This window comes from Mycteria americana, chromosome Z, assembly GCF_035582795.1.
Source record: "Mycteria americana isolate JAX WOST 10 ecotype Jacksonville Zoo and Gardens chromosome Z, USCA_MyAme_1.0, whole genome shotgun sequence".
NCBI lineage: Eukaryota > Metazoa > Chordata > Aves > Ciconiiformes > Ciconiidae > Mycteria > Mycteria americana.
Genome location: NC_134396.1, coordinates 8,496,091 through 8,509,320, shown reverse-complemented (window position 1 = coordinate 8,509,320; position 13,230 = coordinate 8,496,091).

The window sequence follows — 13,230 nt, the reverse complement described above, 5'->3', positions numbered from 1 at the left end:
TTCCTCAGCCATTTGTTGCTTTGTCCCTGTGCTTGTGACTGCTGTGCACCCTGCTTGTCTCACTGGCTGAGTACCTGCTGTATCATCCAGGCAGGCAGACCAGGCAATTCAGCATCATTGCATGTTCCCTCTGACACCTAACGGGTCATGAAGGAGGCTACCTGTATGGGCATTCATGGTACAAATTCAGGGAAGCAATACAAAATAATGAAAAACCACAAATATGCAATGATTGAGTGAAGTCTTCAAAACCATGTGATTTTTAATCAGAGCAACTGAAGGGAGGAATGTTTGCTTTCTGGGTTGGTTTGCTGGTTTTGAGCCTTAGACACTGTTGGGGAATTTTTATGGTACCCCTCGAGGTCAATTAAACACATTTTTGTGCTTAAATATAAAAGAAAAATTTAATGAACAATGCATTGGGTAGAGTCCTACTGCAATACGTGGTTCTACATGGAGTTTGCAAAGATGTGTCACAAGCGGATTCCTTATATACACTTGCACCAGCACCAGTCCTGAGAGCAGCTGCATGGGGCACCTCAGCCTGGCTGTGGGTCCATCCCTCAGCCCAGCTCTGCTGCCCAAAGGTGGCCCCTGAGCTTGGGCCCCTGAGCACTCCCATTCCAGATGACTACAAGACAATGGTGAGGCCATTTCTTATCTCATCACCAAGGGAAAACCTCAGTCCCTTGCTCCCTTTCTCTGGCATTTCTGCTTCCAGCCAGTTTAACCCCATCTTGTCGTTGGGCCTTCTTGCCCTCCTTGCCCTCATTCCTCAGTCACAAATTACCACTGCTGAGCAATGGTAGTTCTAATGGAAATGCTAATTACAATTAGAATTTCCCCTTCAACACTCAGAATTTTACAAAACTGAGGATTAGACACCTGGCTTCCAAGAAGGAGAAAACTGAAAGTCACTTTTTTTCACCAGCAGTCAGCAGAAGAATGAAAATCAGGAAAAAAAGTATGAGAAGTGTCCACTGGTGAATAACCTGCCCTGTGTATAAGCATCACACCTTGCCAGGGGCTGGGCAGAGTCACGTGAGAGCTGGGAGTAGGCTGGATGTGAAACAGTTATTTTCCCGCCAAGGAGGTATCAGACCCCTATATTTGGGATGTTGCCAAACTCCCTGTATCAGCAGCTAGTCTCAACTGGATGGAGCTCAAGGAAAAGAAGCAATTAATCCTGCTGCTAAATACAATAAAGCATTATGTTTTCTTGCTTAAAATGTGTAGTAAAAATGATTATAAAAAACTGAGATAGGTTTGCCTTTGTAGTTCTGTAGCTCTTTCCTCCAGCTGAAGATATTTGATTGTCCCCAGGTTGTTTTTTAGTGCCCTTATTTCTTCTTGATGGTTGCATTCTGTGGGGGAATAATCACTTAGAATGGCTGCATATGCCTTCTGCACCCTCAACAAGCAATGAAGATTTCTTGCTCCTGACCCCCTAACCTTAATACTAGCTTTTCATTACAGGACTCTGATTCCAGTGTGACTGTCTAGCAATGTTTCTGATAGGAGGAATTTTTTGCCCTGACACTGCTCACCATGATAAACTGCCAGATGAAGTTATTTCCTGGTAAACAAAAGGCAGCCAAGAGCTCCCTGGCTGCCCCCATTTCTCCAGCACCTCTGGTCTCAGAGTGGTTGTGTGCTGTGCAATCACTCACGTTAAGACTTGCATTGTTCTCTCTTGCTGATGGGGATAAGTTCCATATTTCCTGTTTTACAGTTGAGCATTATGGCACAGAATGGAGATATCATCTGCCACTCACTAATAAGGTGGTGATTCAGCCATAAACTGAATCCAGAGCAAACCTTCAGCTTGCTGAAATTAGTGGGAGTTTTGCTGTTGGGTTCAGTAGGGTCAGGACTGCACTTGCAAGGACTGTGGGTTTGCTGCTGTGCTCTGTCACAGGGGTCCCCAACCCTCACATCAAAGACTGCAGCTCTTTAAGGTTTCCTGCAACATCTATCTTTTTCTTGGATAAGCTCTCCTCTTCTACTGTGATAACTTATATTAGGTAATGATAGAGTTTTCTTGTTCACTGGTGGCAGGAAATGACATCCCTCCTTTGCCTTTGTAAGCTCCAAGTAATGTTATCTGGCTTGATGGATCATTGCCTCGGGTCATAAATTATAATTGGGGAAGATGAAGCAAACCTGAACTGAATCTGTCAGGGTAACCAGGGTCACAGAGAACTTACTGATTCTCGAAGGACAGATTTCTCAGTAATGCAGCTTCTCTACTGCACAAAAAAATCCCATCTATTTGTTCTTAATGTCAGAGAGGAGGCATTATCCAAAATTAATATAATGAGTCTTTCCACTGACGCAAAGTTCCATACAACATCCCAGCACATCTAATTTTTCTCTAGCACAAGAGTATGTGAAGTGTATGTAGAGTACACTTGCCACAGTGAGACAGCTGAGGCACGATTCAATGGCTGGACAATTAGCAGCTGCTGTTGTGGGCTTCTGTATAAATGGTTATTGCAATTGTAATGTAGAATGCAAAATTTGACCAAATATAGAAGACAACTGCATGTATATATAGTTCTGTTATAATGTTTATCCTTATGCAACCACAGAAAGGGGTAATCCAGAGTTTGCTTCACGGGTTTGAAGATAACGCAGAAATATAGGTTTAAATATCAACTGCCAAACTTTTGCCAGTGAGCCACTGCTTCATTATAGCAGTTACTGTTTCCTGTTACAGCTATGAGAGAAAACATCTTGTATTAAATGTTTTGAGTCTTGATGTCTTTATTTCAGCTGCTATATGAGAGGTAAACATCTCTTAATTTAAGAATTTGGTGGAAAGTATGACTGTGACTGTTAAATGCAAAGTTGCTAGATGCAGTGAGCACAGTAGAAGATGGGTACCAGAGCTGTTGCTAGTGCCACTTTCCCAGTGAGTGATAAACCAGAGGTGATTTCAGCCAGTGTTTTCCCACTGGGCTCCTGCAGAGCTCACTGCTGTCCAACGCACTCCTGGGCTTGCACTCCAGGGAGTACCGGGATGCATCTCCAGCAGCAGCATAATTTGCAGCATTCGTGATAGCTCCAGCTCAACGTATTCAGTTTATGTATTTAGAGGAAGAGGTCCATCACATTTCTCCTCACCCAGAGATCCCTGGACAGTAGGCTTTGGCTAGTTGTATCAGAAAAGGGAGGCTTCAGCTGTATCTGTAGCAGAACTGACTCAACTCTGCTGGTGGAGTGTTACGTGATAAGGATACAAATAACATTGTTTATAAGTTAAAACTTAACTAGATTTAAGAAACCCTCTGCTCAGATGTGTCAATTTTACTATAAGGGGTCTTCCAACCAGCTCCCAAGGCTCTGTGTGTTCGTGTGTGGGTACGTGTGAAGATATCCAATGTGGAGGGGTTTGGGTAAGCTGATCTTCCTTCCTTAGTTACTGGGAGTGAGATGCCCCTAAAGGTGTACGTCTGCATCCAAGCTAATCATCTTTGGCTGTCCTTTTAGTCAGTGGAGGAGAGAAACAGTCCCTTAGAGGACAGGATTTCTGTCTTCTTAGATAGACATCTAAAAACAGGGCGAGTGAGTCATGCCCTAAAGGTGCCTGTCTTCCTCTGTTGACTGTAAAGGGAGCTGGGGGGTGACTAGGCCAAATACAAATATTTATGCTATAGATGTCTAAAATTGGATGAAAGGAATCCCACCTCTTCTATTTTTAAAAATGAATACATATATATATATATATATATATATATACATACATTTACACACTCCTAACATTTAATTCCCAGCACTGGATTATTTGTCTTGCAGATCAGCGCCATTTATATTGCCACTTTTCAGGAATAACTGGCTCCATCCACAAAGGACCAAAGCTGTTGTGGGGCTCGGCACTCTAACTCAAGGTTAGAAAATGGCTCCCGAAACGGTGCTGAGCACCAAATGAGCTGCCTGTGCTTCCTTCCCGTCACACGCTCTGTGAACCAGAAACTGCCGAGCGTTATTCACATGCGGGTGCAAGAGACGAGCGTGCCTGTACAAGACACAGCCAGCCACCGGCAAACTGGGACGGGGCGATTTTAGTGCACGGTGCCCTGCTCGTTACCCAGTGGGGTTTGGGGCCCAGTTGTTCCAGAACCTGCAACAACCAAACCCAGAGCAGAAGGGACTTGTTTTAACGTGTTGCTTTTTAGATGACGCCTGGCTGCCTTTTTTTTTTTTTTAATTATCCCTTCCTACTGCCCCCTTACATCCTGAGCTGAGAGGCAAGGGGTCTTCAGCCTGACACAAATAAGCTTAAAGGAAGACAAGAAATTACTGTGGAGAGATATGCTAAAATTCCCATTTTGTTTTTGGAAGCTGTTACTTCCATAACTTGCAGGGTAGCAGAGCCTTTCACCCAGCACCATCCTTAGGTGACGAAATCATCTACCTCGAGCACGTAAGGTATCTCAGGCGTCAGGGCCTGAGGGCACCAGCCACACTTGGGCCCAGACCAGCTTCCCACTGGCCTCCCCCACCCTGCCCATGGCCCAGGACCCCGTTTCAGCCCCCTGAGGCCATCAGACCCTGTTCTGCCTGGCCATGGGCCTCACTGATTGCGATCCCTGCCCACGGGCCAATGTCCCAGCCCGGCCTTGGCCTGTCCCCATCCCCAGGGAGGTGCCCAGGGCTGGGGCTGCCCGGCTCCCTGGGTGTGAGGTGGGACAGGCCTGGGCTGCCAGGCCCTGCCTGCCGCCCTGCGGGTCCCCAGGGAGGCCCCGGCCCCTGCGGCACCCAGACAGGAAGGTAAAGAGGTGAACATTTAACTGGAAGTCATAAGCTTCCAGCAAGTGCAAACTTCTCACGATATTTTCTTTACTGGGCATAAAACCTGGTTACCAGGGACTTTCTCCCTCTACTGCTCTCTGCTGCCGAGATCTTGCTAAAATAATAAAAACAGTCTTCCTCTTTTATTAGATCCTTCTGCAAGCGTAGTGGAAATAGCGCAGCTAATAGGAGAGCCTTAGTTTTCCCGTGGTGATATCTTACTTTTCAGACACATCAACGACAAAAGCAATCACACACGAGTGATTGCGGGTAACTGGGCACCAACTGGGAATTTCAGGCCCCTGATGAACAAGTAGGTCTTGTCAAATGCTGTCTCGGAGACTTCAGGCTCTGGTCAATGTGACCTGTGTGTTAAAACCCACTCAGGGAGAAAATAAAGCTGATTATCTGCTGTTTCCTCAGCTGTTTACTCGTATCTCAGGCAGGCTTTCTGACACAGCACTGCAAAGCAGCTGATCCATAGCTTCAGATTACCAGTCCGGAGAGAGAGCAGCAATTAACAGCAGAGCAGAAATTAGAAGATCTGTTCCTGGAAATCAGCTTGGCTAGAAACAATTGAAAGTCACAGCAGAATAAAACACTTGGTTTGTTTTTTTCCTGATTTCCACAATTAATGCTTACAATGCACATGTCATCAGTGTAATGCAGGTTATAGTAAGCAGGTGGCATAAGTGCCATTGCCACAGTCTCTCCCCAGAAATGAGCCACTGAATATGCTGCCAGCCACTCTGGGGGCTGCAAGACTGAGGAAGGCCCTGACGGCATTGAAGCCCATCGATGCTTCCCCCAGGAGCTGTGATGATTGCTGCCTGCCAGCTGCTGATGCCTTTCAGGGGAGCTCAAGAGATAATTGTAATTTTTGACAAGGCAGGTTGGATCCCAATGCATTTGTATTACTGCAGCTGAAGACTGTGGGTAAGAATAGGTGGGTAAGAATAGGTGGGGAAGTTTGGTGTTTCCATTCCCTGAGATTATTACCACATGAGCTGAAAATAACCAGAAGCCCTGAAACTGCTGCTCTAAAATAACACATTAAAAGTGAACCATACTTACAGCCAGGGTGACGTGATTTCAAACCTGAACATGTGCCAGGTAGTGCTAGATGGCATTACATAAAAATGGTGGTCTTGGTTCACCAGGACCATGCACCAGGAAAAATATCAATGCAAAAAAAATGTATCCAAGGACTGCAACAGGAGCAGGGACAAAGAACCATGCCACACACCGGTCAGGCTGCCGGATTCAACAAGCGTGCTTTAGATTTCAGGGGGCCTTTCAGGAGGAGAAGTCATCTGGCCTTTTATCACTTTTGGGGACTAAGGATTTTTTCTGCTTCATTTTTTCTCTTTTGACAGTGACAGCTCTGGAGACATCTGTGTCCTTGTCAAAGTTGCAGAATAGAAGAGAATAAAGCCACATTGCCAGTATTTGACTGAAAATGTCTAGATGACCAGTAACTGCTCTTTCTGTGTCCTGGTCCCTGTAATCATGACATTGACATGAATTGGGCTATTGAAAAGTTAAAGTCTTCAGTGAGGACTGGAAGGAAACAGGCCTGCAGGTATGACACCTGCTACCACTGGGAAATGCATTAGGTATAACTTCAAATGCCTTGATTTAGGTCTTGCATTTTCAAAGCTAAATTTGATGGTCAGTCCTTGGATTCACAAAAGTTCTGTGGCTGCTGGTTACAAAGATTTGTACTGCATGTAATGACTTGCTGATTTCATTTGCAGAGGTTTGAAGGGTAGAGATGAGTCTGGCAAGTAAGGACTTCTCTTATGAAACCATTTTGGGAACTACTGCTATTAGCAGCAATCATCCAAGAAATAAAAATGATCTAGCAAATAAATAGCACTTTAAAGTTGGACCGTAGCAATGGGCTAATTTTCTGGAATTATTTCAGAACTGTTACTTTGTAAAGCAGTGACGCTCAAAATTTCTTTGCTCGTGTAAGTTCAGGATATTTTGTGAGTGGAGCGTTTTTAGTCCTGTGTCCCCAGAAGCAGCAGAGTGGGGTCACCATAACACTGCAGCTGTTCCTATCCTCTGTTGAGCAGCTTGGTTGTGTCTGTGCTGCTTAAACGAAAGATGACCAGGTCATGGGCTTCAGGAAAGGGGACATGATTATCCTTCCTGGTGAATTATTTAATGTGGTTTTGGTCTGTGCTAGCTAGTCCTCCCCCAAAGAGCATTTGGGCCCAATTCAACCACTCACATGGGCCAAGGACTGTTTCCAGCAAGACAACTGTTTTTGTGGCAGGGGGTTAGCTGGCTGGATGTGAACTGACCTATACCCCTTTGCCTCTGGGACTGTAAAATGAGGCCTGTCCATTTTTATTTACTGTTATAAGCACTGGTTATTTGCTCTTTCCCAGGAATTCCTAGACTTGATTTACTTTATTCACATGCCCATATCTGTTTTGAAACTCTCTAGCATGCACTAGGGACAGAAAACAGTCCAAAGGGTCACTGTTCAGGGCCAGAGAAATGTTCCAGTTTTTGAAGTATAAATGAAACTTGATAGCAGTGTTTCAGTCATCTGGGATCTCTAAATGGGGCTGGGAAATTTTAAGAAACTGAGATCTTTTTTCGGTATTGGCCAAAACCTCAAGCAATACTCCGTATGTTCCTTCAAGCTATCTTAAGTTAAACCTGCATAGCGCAATACCTGATGGTATCAGATGATTTATGATAATCATCTCATATCCTTGCCTTAGTTTGCTAGGGAATAATTTCTTAATAAGTACATGTGAAATCCTGGGTTATTTTGTTAGCATCTGTGAATACATGGTTGTTTTGTCTGTGAAATTCCTCTGAGAGTTACTGTGTCAACATTTGTTGTGCAACGCTTTTATTTACTGTGTAACAGGGTGAGAACAGCAGTGGGTTTTCCTGTAAATGTGAAATTTTTCTTGGCTGACACAATGTGCAGAGCCCTGCCAAGAGAAAGCTGGATAGCGGCTGCATTCCTTACTGGCTTGATGGGTGCGCTTGGGTGTATGTGCAGGTATATGTCTGCACACATGTGCAAAAACACACATTTACTGGAGGGACTGAAAATGCTTTAGCACTGGCAACACCACCACACGCTCCCGTCACTGACAGAGCCATGGATGTTGCAGTCCCCATTTAGGCTGCAGCTAGCTTGCATATGTGAGCATGCACGACAGAAAGACTTCACCAAAGACAATCATTCTTGCTCCTGTAGGTACAAACTCAGTGTCAGGACTTTGGCTTACTTTTTAGCCTCCTGATATATGTACACTCTTTCTAAAATCAACAAGACTTGTAAATACTGAGAAACATCTTGAGTGCAGCAGCAAAATAGCACGAGCAGGCAGTCCTTGCCGGATGCAGTTGTGGCTGGCACTGCTGGCCCCAGCTCTGTATTTGTGCCACCTTTTCTCAGCCTAAAAGCTGGCTGAAGTCTCAAAGCACTGCCCTGTGCTCAAGTTAATCCATCCTGATCTCCCTAGGGCTTATTAGCTCAGCCACTGTACTACCCTAGTGCAGCTACATGGTCTCCAGATCAGGCTGTCTTGTGTCTAGACAGCTTAAAGAGCAGGGAGAGTAGATATGCATAGCCTAAGGCCATCTTTGGGACTTACAGGGATTTGGCCTTCTTGGAAAGGCATTTTATTGGTGACCTTCCATAAAATCTGGTAGAAGAAACAATATATAGAGAAAAAAAGAATAAAACTCCAACTATTCGGTAGATAATGCCCCCAGATTTTCCCACTGAGAGTCACAATACCTCTTCCTCTTGCTTCAGCCAGTGTTCCAAGGATTATAAGCAGTCTGATTGCATCTTGGTGGGAGCTTCACGCAGAAAGACAATACCCAGTATTTGTGTGCTGGGAGCAATGGTATGTACTGGTACAAAGACAGCAATCCTGTTTTCAGGGAGACAGCAGCATGTACGTGTCCTGGGAGATGATCCAAATAAATTCATTCTCACTCGAGAAATGCCAGCCTTGGCATCTTTTGCTATTTGGAGAGGATTTGCAGCAGCCTTTGCTGCTACATATGCCTGGACTAATTGCACAAGTAGAGTGCTATAACCTGCTTTATGCATGTGACAGTACTTATATAGCTCTCCTCATCATAAGATTCGATCACCTGAGTAACAGTTCTCAAAATACAAGAACATTGCTTGTGTTTGTTGGTTGCCTTTAGATCAGTAAGGCTTGTAGTACGAGCCAGTTCAGTTATCACCATACATTGTGTAATTACTCAGGAAATGAATACTGTGATCACTGTAAAAGTCTCAGTGTTATTGCTGTCAACAGTAAAATATAAAACCTTGACTTTGCTTTACCAGAAGCTAGTGATCTAGTCTGGTTAAACTATCACTCTGCTCAAAAGCAGTATTTGCAGCTTTGTCACTGCTTCCCTCTTGCTAAACTTTGTTTTGTATATTCACATTTAATGCAGTTCTTAGAGGCTTGAATATAATAAAAATCCATTTAGAGAAGTGCTAAAGTGATTTGATAGCTTTCTCTTTCCTGCTGTGGGGCAGGACTCTGCCCACTGGCCCCTGACCACAAGAAATTAAAACAGCTGCCTGAGGAACACATGCAGGAGAGCAGGGCCTGGAGGCTGAGCCCCGAGCAGTTAGCATGTCTCCTGAGTTTGGCCAGAAGATCCGGGGTGCCAGCACCTTCCTTCTGGTCAGAGACAACTCTTCTGTGTTTTGCAGTAGAGAGGGAAATAACTCAATAGCCATTTATATTCCTGTGCCTCTGTACTGTCATACGCAGTAATGGCTTTGCTATCATCACAGTGAGCAATGCTGCAGAGCCACAGTGTGGTGGAAATGGAGCTGATCTGTAATAAAGTTATGAATATGGTGATGCAATGGCTTTAGCTGGTGACAAGACCAGGGCAGAAGGTTATTGATTAAGCTTCTATTGGGGGCTGGAGAGAGAACAAACAAAGAAACAATGAAACAGCTCCCAGGTTGAAAGCAATTGGCAAAATCATCAGGTTTAAAGATCTGTCCCCAAAGAAATTGCAAGCGTGTTTCATCAGATTAAGAACTGGCAAGCAAGGGAAAACAGCAAGTTAAGCCCTATGAGAAGAGGGATGGAATAGTGGAAGTGTGCTTGACCAAAGCTGTCTAAAGAAGACATTAACAGAACAGGAGAGAAAACGGACTTCTCAGTGGCAGGGAATAATATACCTTGTAAATGCTATTTACACCAGCTTTTCAATGTTTTCAAGTTAAGTTTTTCTTCAAAACATTTTTGTTTTAGTAAGCAGGGCACTAAACTGCTGATTCATTGTCACCTGGGAGGTTCCTGCTCCTGCTGCAGATCAGGAAGTGCTTTGGGAACCGCAGCCTCCTGCTCCATGTGTCTCTCACCCTGAAAGGTGGAGGATACCTATGAGTGCCAGGGGGGGAGCTCAAGAAGCCATGAGAAGCACACCAGGTATATACAGTCTCCAGTGAAAAAGAGATTTGCAAATGGTAGCTTAGTGCTACCATTAGTTTAGTGCTACCATTAGGCACGATTAGTCCTACCGTTATTAGCGTAGCAACAGCAGGTTGGTGGACATTACTTGCTCTCCTTCAGTTAGTCTCCAAATGCACATTGGTCCCAAATGTTTTCTATGCAGGCAGGCTCCCATCTGAGAGGAAGCAGGGAAGTTTCTCCCATGTCACTGTATAGGAAGAGGAAGTGTCTGTCACTCTTCAGGTGTTAATTTGCTGCTCCCACATTAGGAAAAGGTACATCAGAAGAGCTTTATTTTTCCTAAATTTCTGCTAGCTACTTGCCTGTTCTGCTTGGAAATACTCCATGTCTTATGCTTAACCTGGGGCCACTACTGGTCTGCCGTCCTACCGTATCCATCCCACCTTTGCTTCTGGGGACCTCCTTCTTCCTTTTCCTGCTTGCCATTTTTCAGAAAGGGAGCCTGTTACAGGGCCGTTTGAGCAGGAGTCTATCTACCTCTGTTGCCCCTTCAATAGTATTTGAACCTGTTGTCTACCTTTCAACAACATGTAATGAAAGGTTAGGTGTCCCAAAGGTATTGATTCTTTAGTATCTTTCATGAAAATAGGCAGCTGGGTAGAGGAAAATCTCTCCTGTGTCTTCTCCAAGGGAAAGGATGCAGTGTAGACTTGTTCTTATTCATCAGAAAATCTATAAAAAAAAAAAGAAGTCCTAGAAAACCAGGTCTTGATAGTGCTGCTTCTCAGGGGGTCACTTTTTTGCAAGAAAGCAACCAAGGTTGAATTTCACTCCACATGCTGGTACTATTTACCAAATAATGTTAAGTAGGAGGAATTTTTTCAGTGTTACGGTTTCATAAAGGTCTCTCCACTCTGTCCTTGTACCTGCTGCTCTGCATCAGGTAAGCCTTTTCACTGAGCAGTTTGTGTTGGTATCTTCCAAGTCACTGGCCTCAGATGATCCCATGAGTTTGGCTCATCAGTATGGACAAAAGCTCACCTTACCTCGATCTGAGTTAAATTTCATCTGCCACAGTATTGCTCAATTTCCCAGTTGGTTTCTGTCTCCCAGCAGCTTCTTATAGGGTAATATTTTTTTATTTGAATATCATGTGCAAAAGTTTACCAGCTTGCTGTGAGTTTTCTCCTTCATTTTTTCTTCTTCTCTCTTCACACAATATATGAAACTGTTGGTCCCTCTACACATCCCTGGGAGAGTCTCATCTCATCCATAATAGGGGCAGATATTTGCAAAACTGCATGAGCATTAAGATACTCCCTCTTGGGACATGTATGCATTGAAGGTCTCATTGGATCTGGCATCATAGACTGGGAAATGTGAAAGCAAGGCAGAGTGATGCTCTCAGTAACTTAAAAGAGCCCAGTTCCTGTAAAAGCCTGTTGTCTGCCACGGAAATGTCCTGCAGCTCTCTATTTCTGCTCATCACAGTTCAGCTGCCCAAAGTTCAGGTCATCTAATATCAAATTCCTCCCAAGTATCCTAACATATGGTGATGGGGCACATGCTCACCCAATGCTCAGATAAAAGAAAGCCATCTCTCTGCCAGCTAATTTTGCTAAGCTGATTGATTCCATGGAACTATGGTCCCCTCTTTGTTCTTCTCATCTGATACTAATTCATCTGACTTTGCTTTCCCACCGAGAGAAAACGTCCTGCAGTTGCTTGTTAGTTTAACAACAGTATGGTGAAGACGTGGACCACAATGACGGGATAATTCTGTTCTGAAAGGGACAAAGTGTGGCCAGCAGATGTGCATACCATAGGGATGAATGAACAGTTGGACAAACTGTCCTCCCAGCCACTAGTCCTACATGAACCTGGTTTTCTTTCATTAAATAGTCTTATTGCTTTGAAGAAAACTTCTACCTACTTACCTTACTTCTTCCTCCCTCCCAAGCAGCATTAGACAGTCAGCTGATTGTTTGGTTGTTTTTTTTTTTAAAAAAAGCATAATGTCCTTAGATTTTCAGGAGGGATGATGGAACTGAAGTGCTTTCTGACCTGGGCAAATACAAACCTAAAAACAGTATGTGGCAGAAGTGAGGCAGGGAAAGGACTGCAGTGTCACAGCATGAAGTGGAGCAGACCCTTGCTGTACATCTGCGGGCAGGTGGCTGGGAGGGAAATGTCTATGAGGTGTCTACAGGGAAGGAGCTGGCTGGGCTGAGAAGTAGGAGGGGAAAAGATGGAGTGGGTAATTAGAAAGAAAAAGGATCCCCTGTGAAGACTGAGATGGGTCAGATAAACAGTGAGATAAGGGACTGGATGAAGCATTTGAAATGCAGTCTTCATTAATATTTTGTCTGTCTTATCTCAGACTAATTTATTTTATGGATGTGGAGATCTGTTCCTGCTGAAGTAGCAAGATGATTATCAGGCAATCTTACTGTTTTTTTGAACTGTTTCTTAAGCAGGAATTCTCAACATTTCTTGAGGCCCTGTGCTGGTTTTCTACATTTTTATGTGTTTGAAGCACCAAGTCACTATTATTTCTGTGCTACCTATCAGGAAATTTCCAGGTGATTTTCTCTTGCCTCCAGCAGCTATGGAAGCTATTGCTACCCAGTGGGCTCATGGTCCAATCACATATTGTGCCAGCTGCCCCAAGAAAAAGGCTAGAAATTGTGGACAAGAGAGTTGGGAGTAACCATGGGGCAAACATCAGGCTGCTCTCCAAACATGCTACTCCTGAGCAAATAATACAGAGCAAATAACCGATTAAATTAATTTGGCTCTTATTCTACTTGTTTTACTCTATAAGCTGTTTGCAAAAATTTACAATTTGGTCAAAGAACAAAGGGGGTTTTGTGAAGGTTTATGTGAGGAAGCTACAGGTACAAACATGAAAACCAAGACAGATGTTTTATCTGATAGGTATTTATTGATAGTAAGAAACAAAATCTGTCACTTAAAAAGCATACAGGCTTCCTGC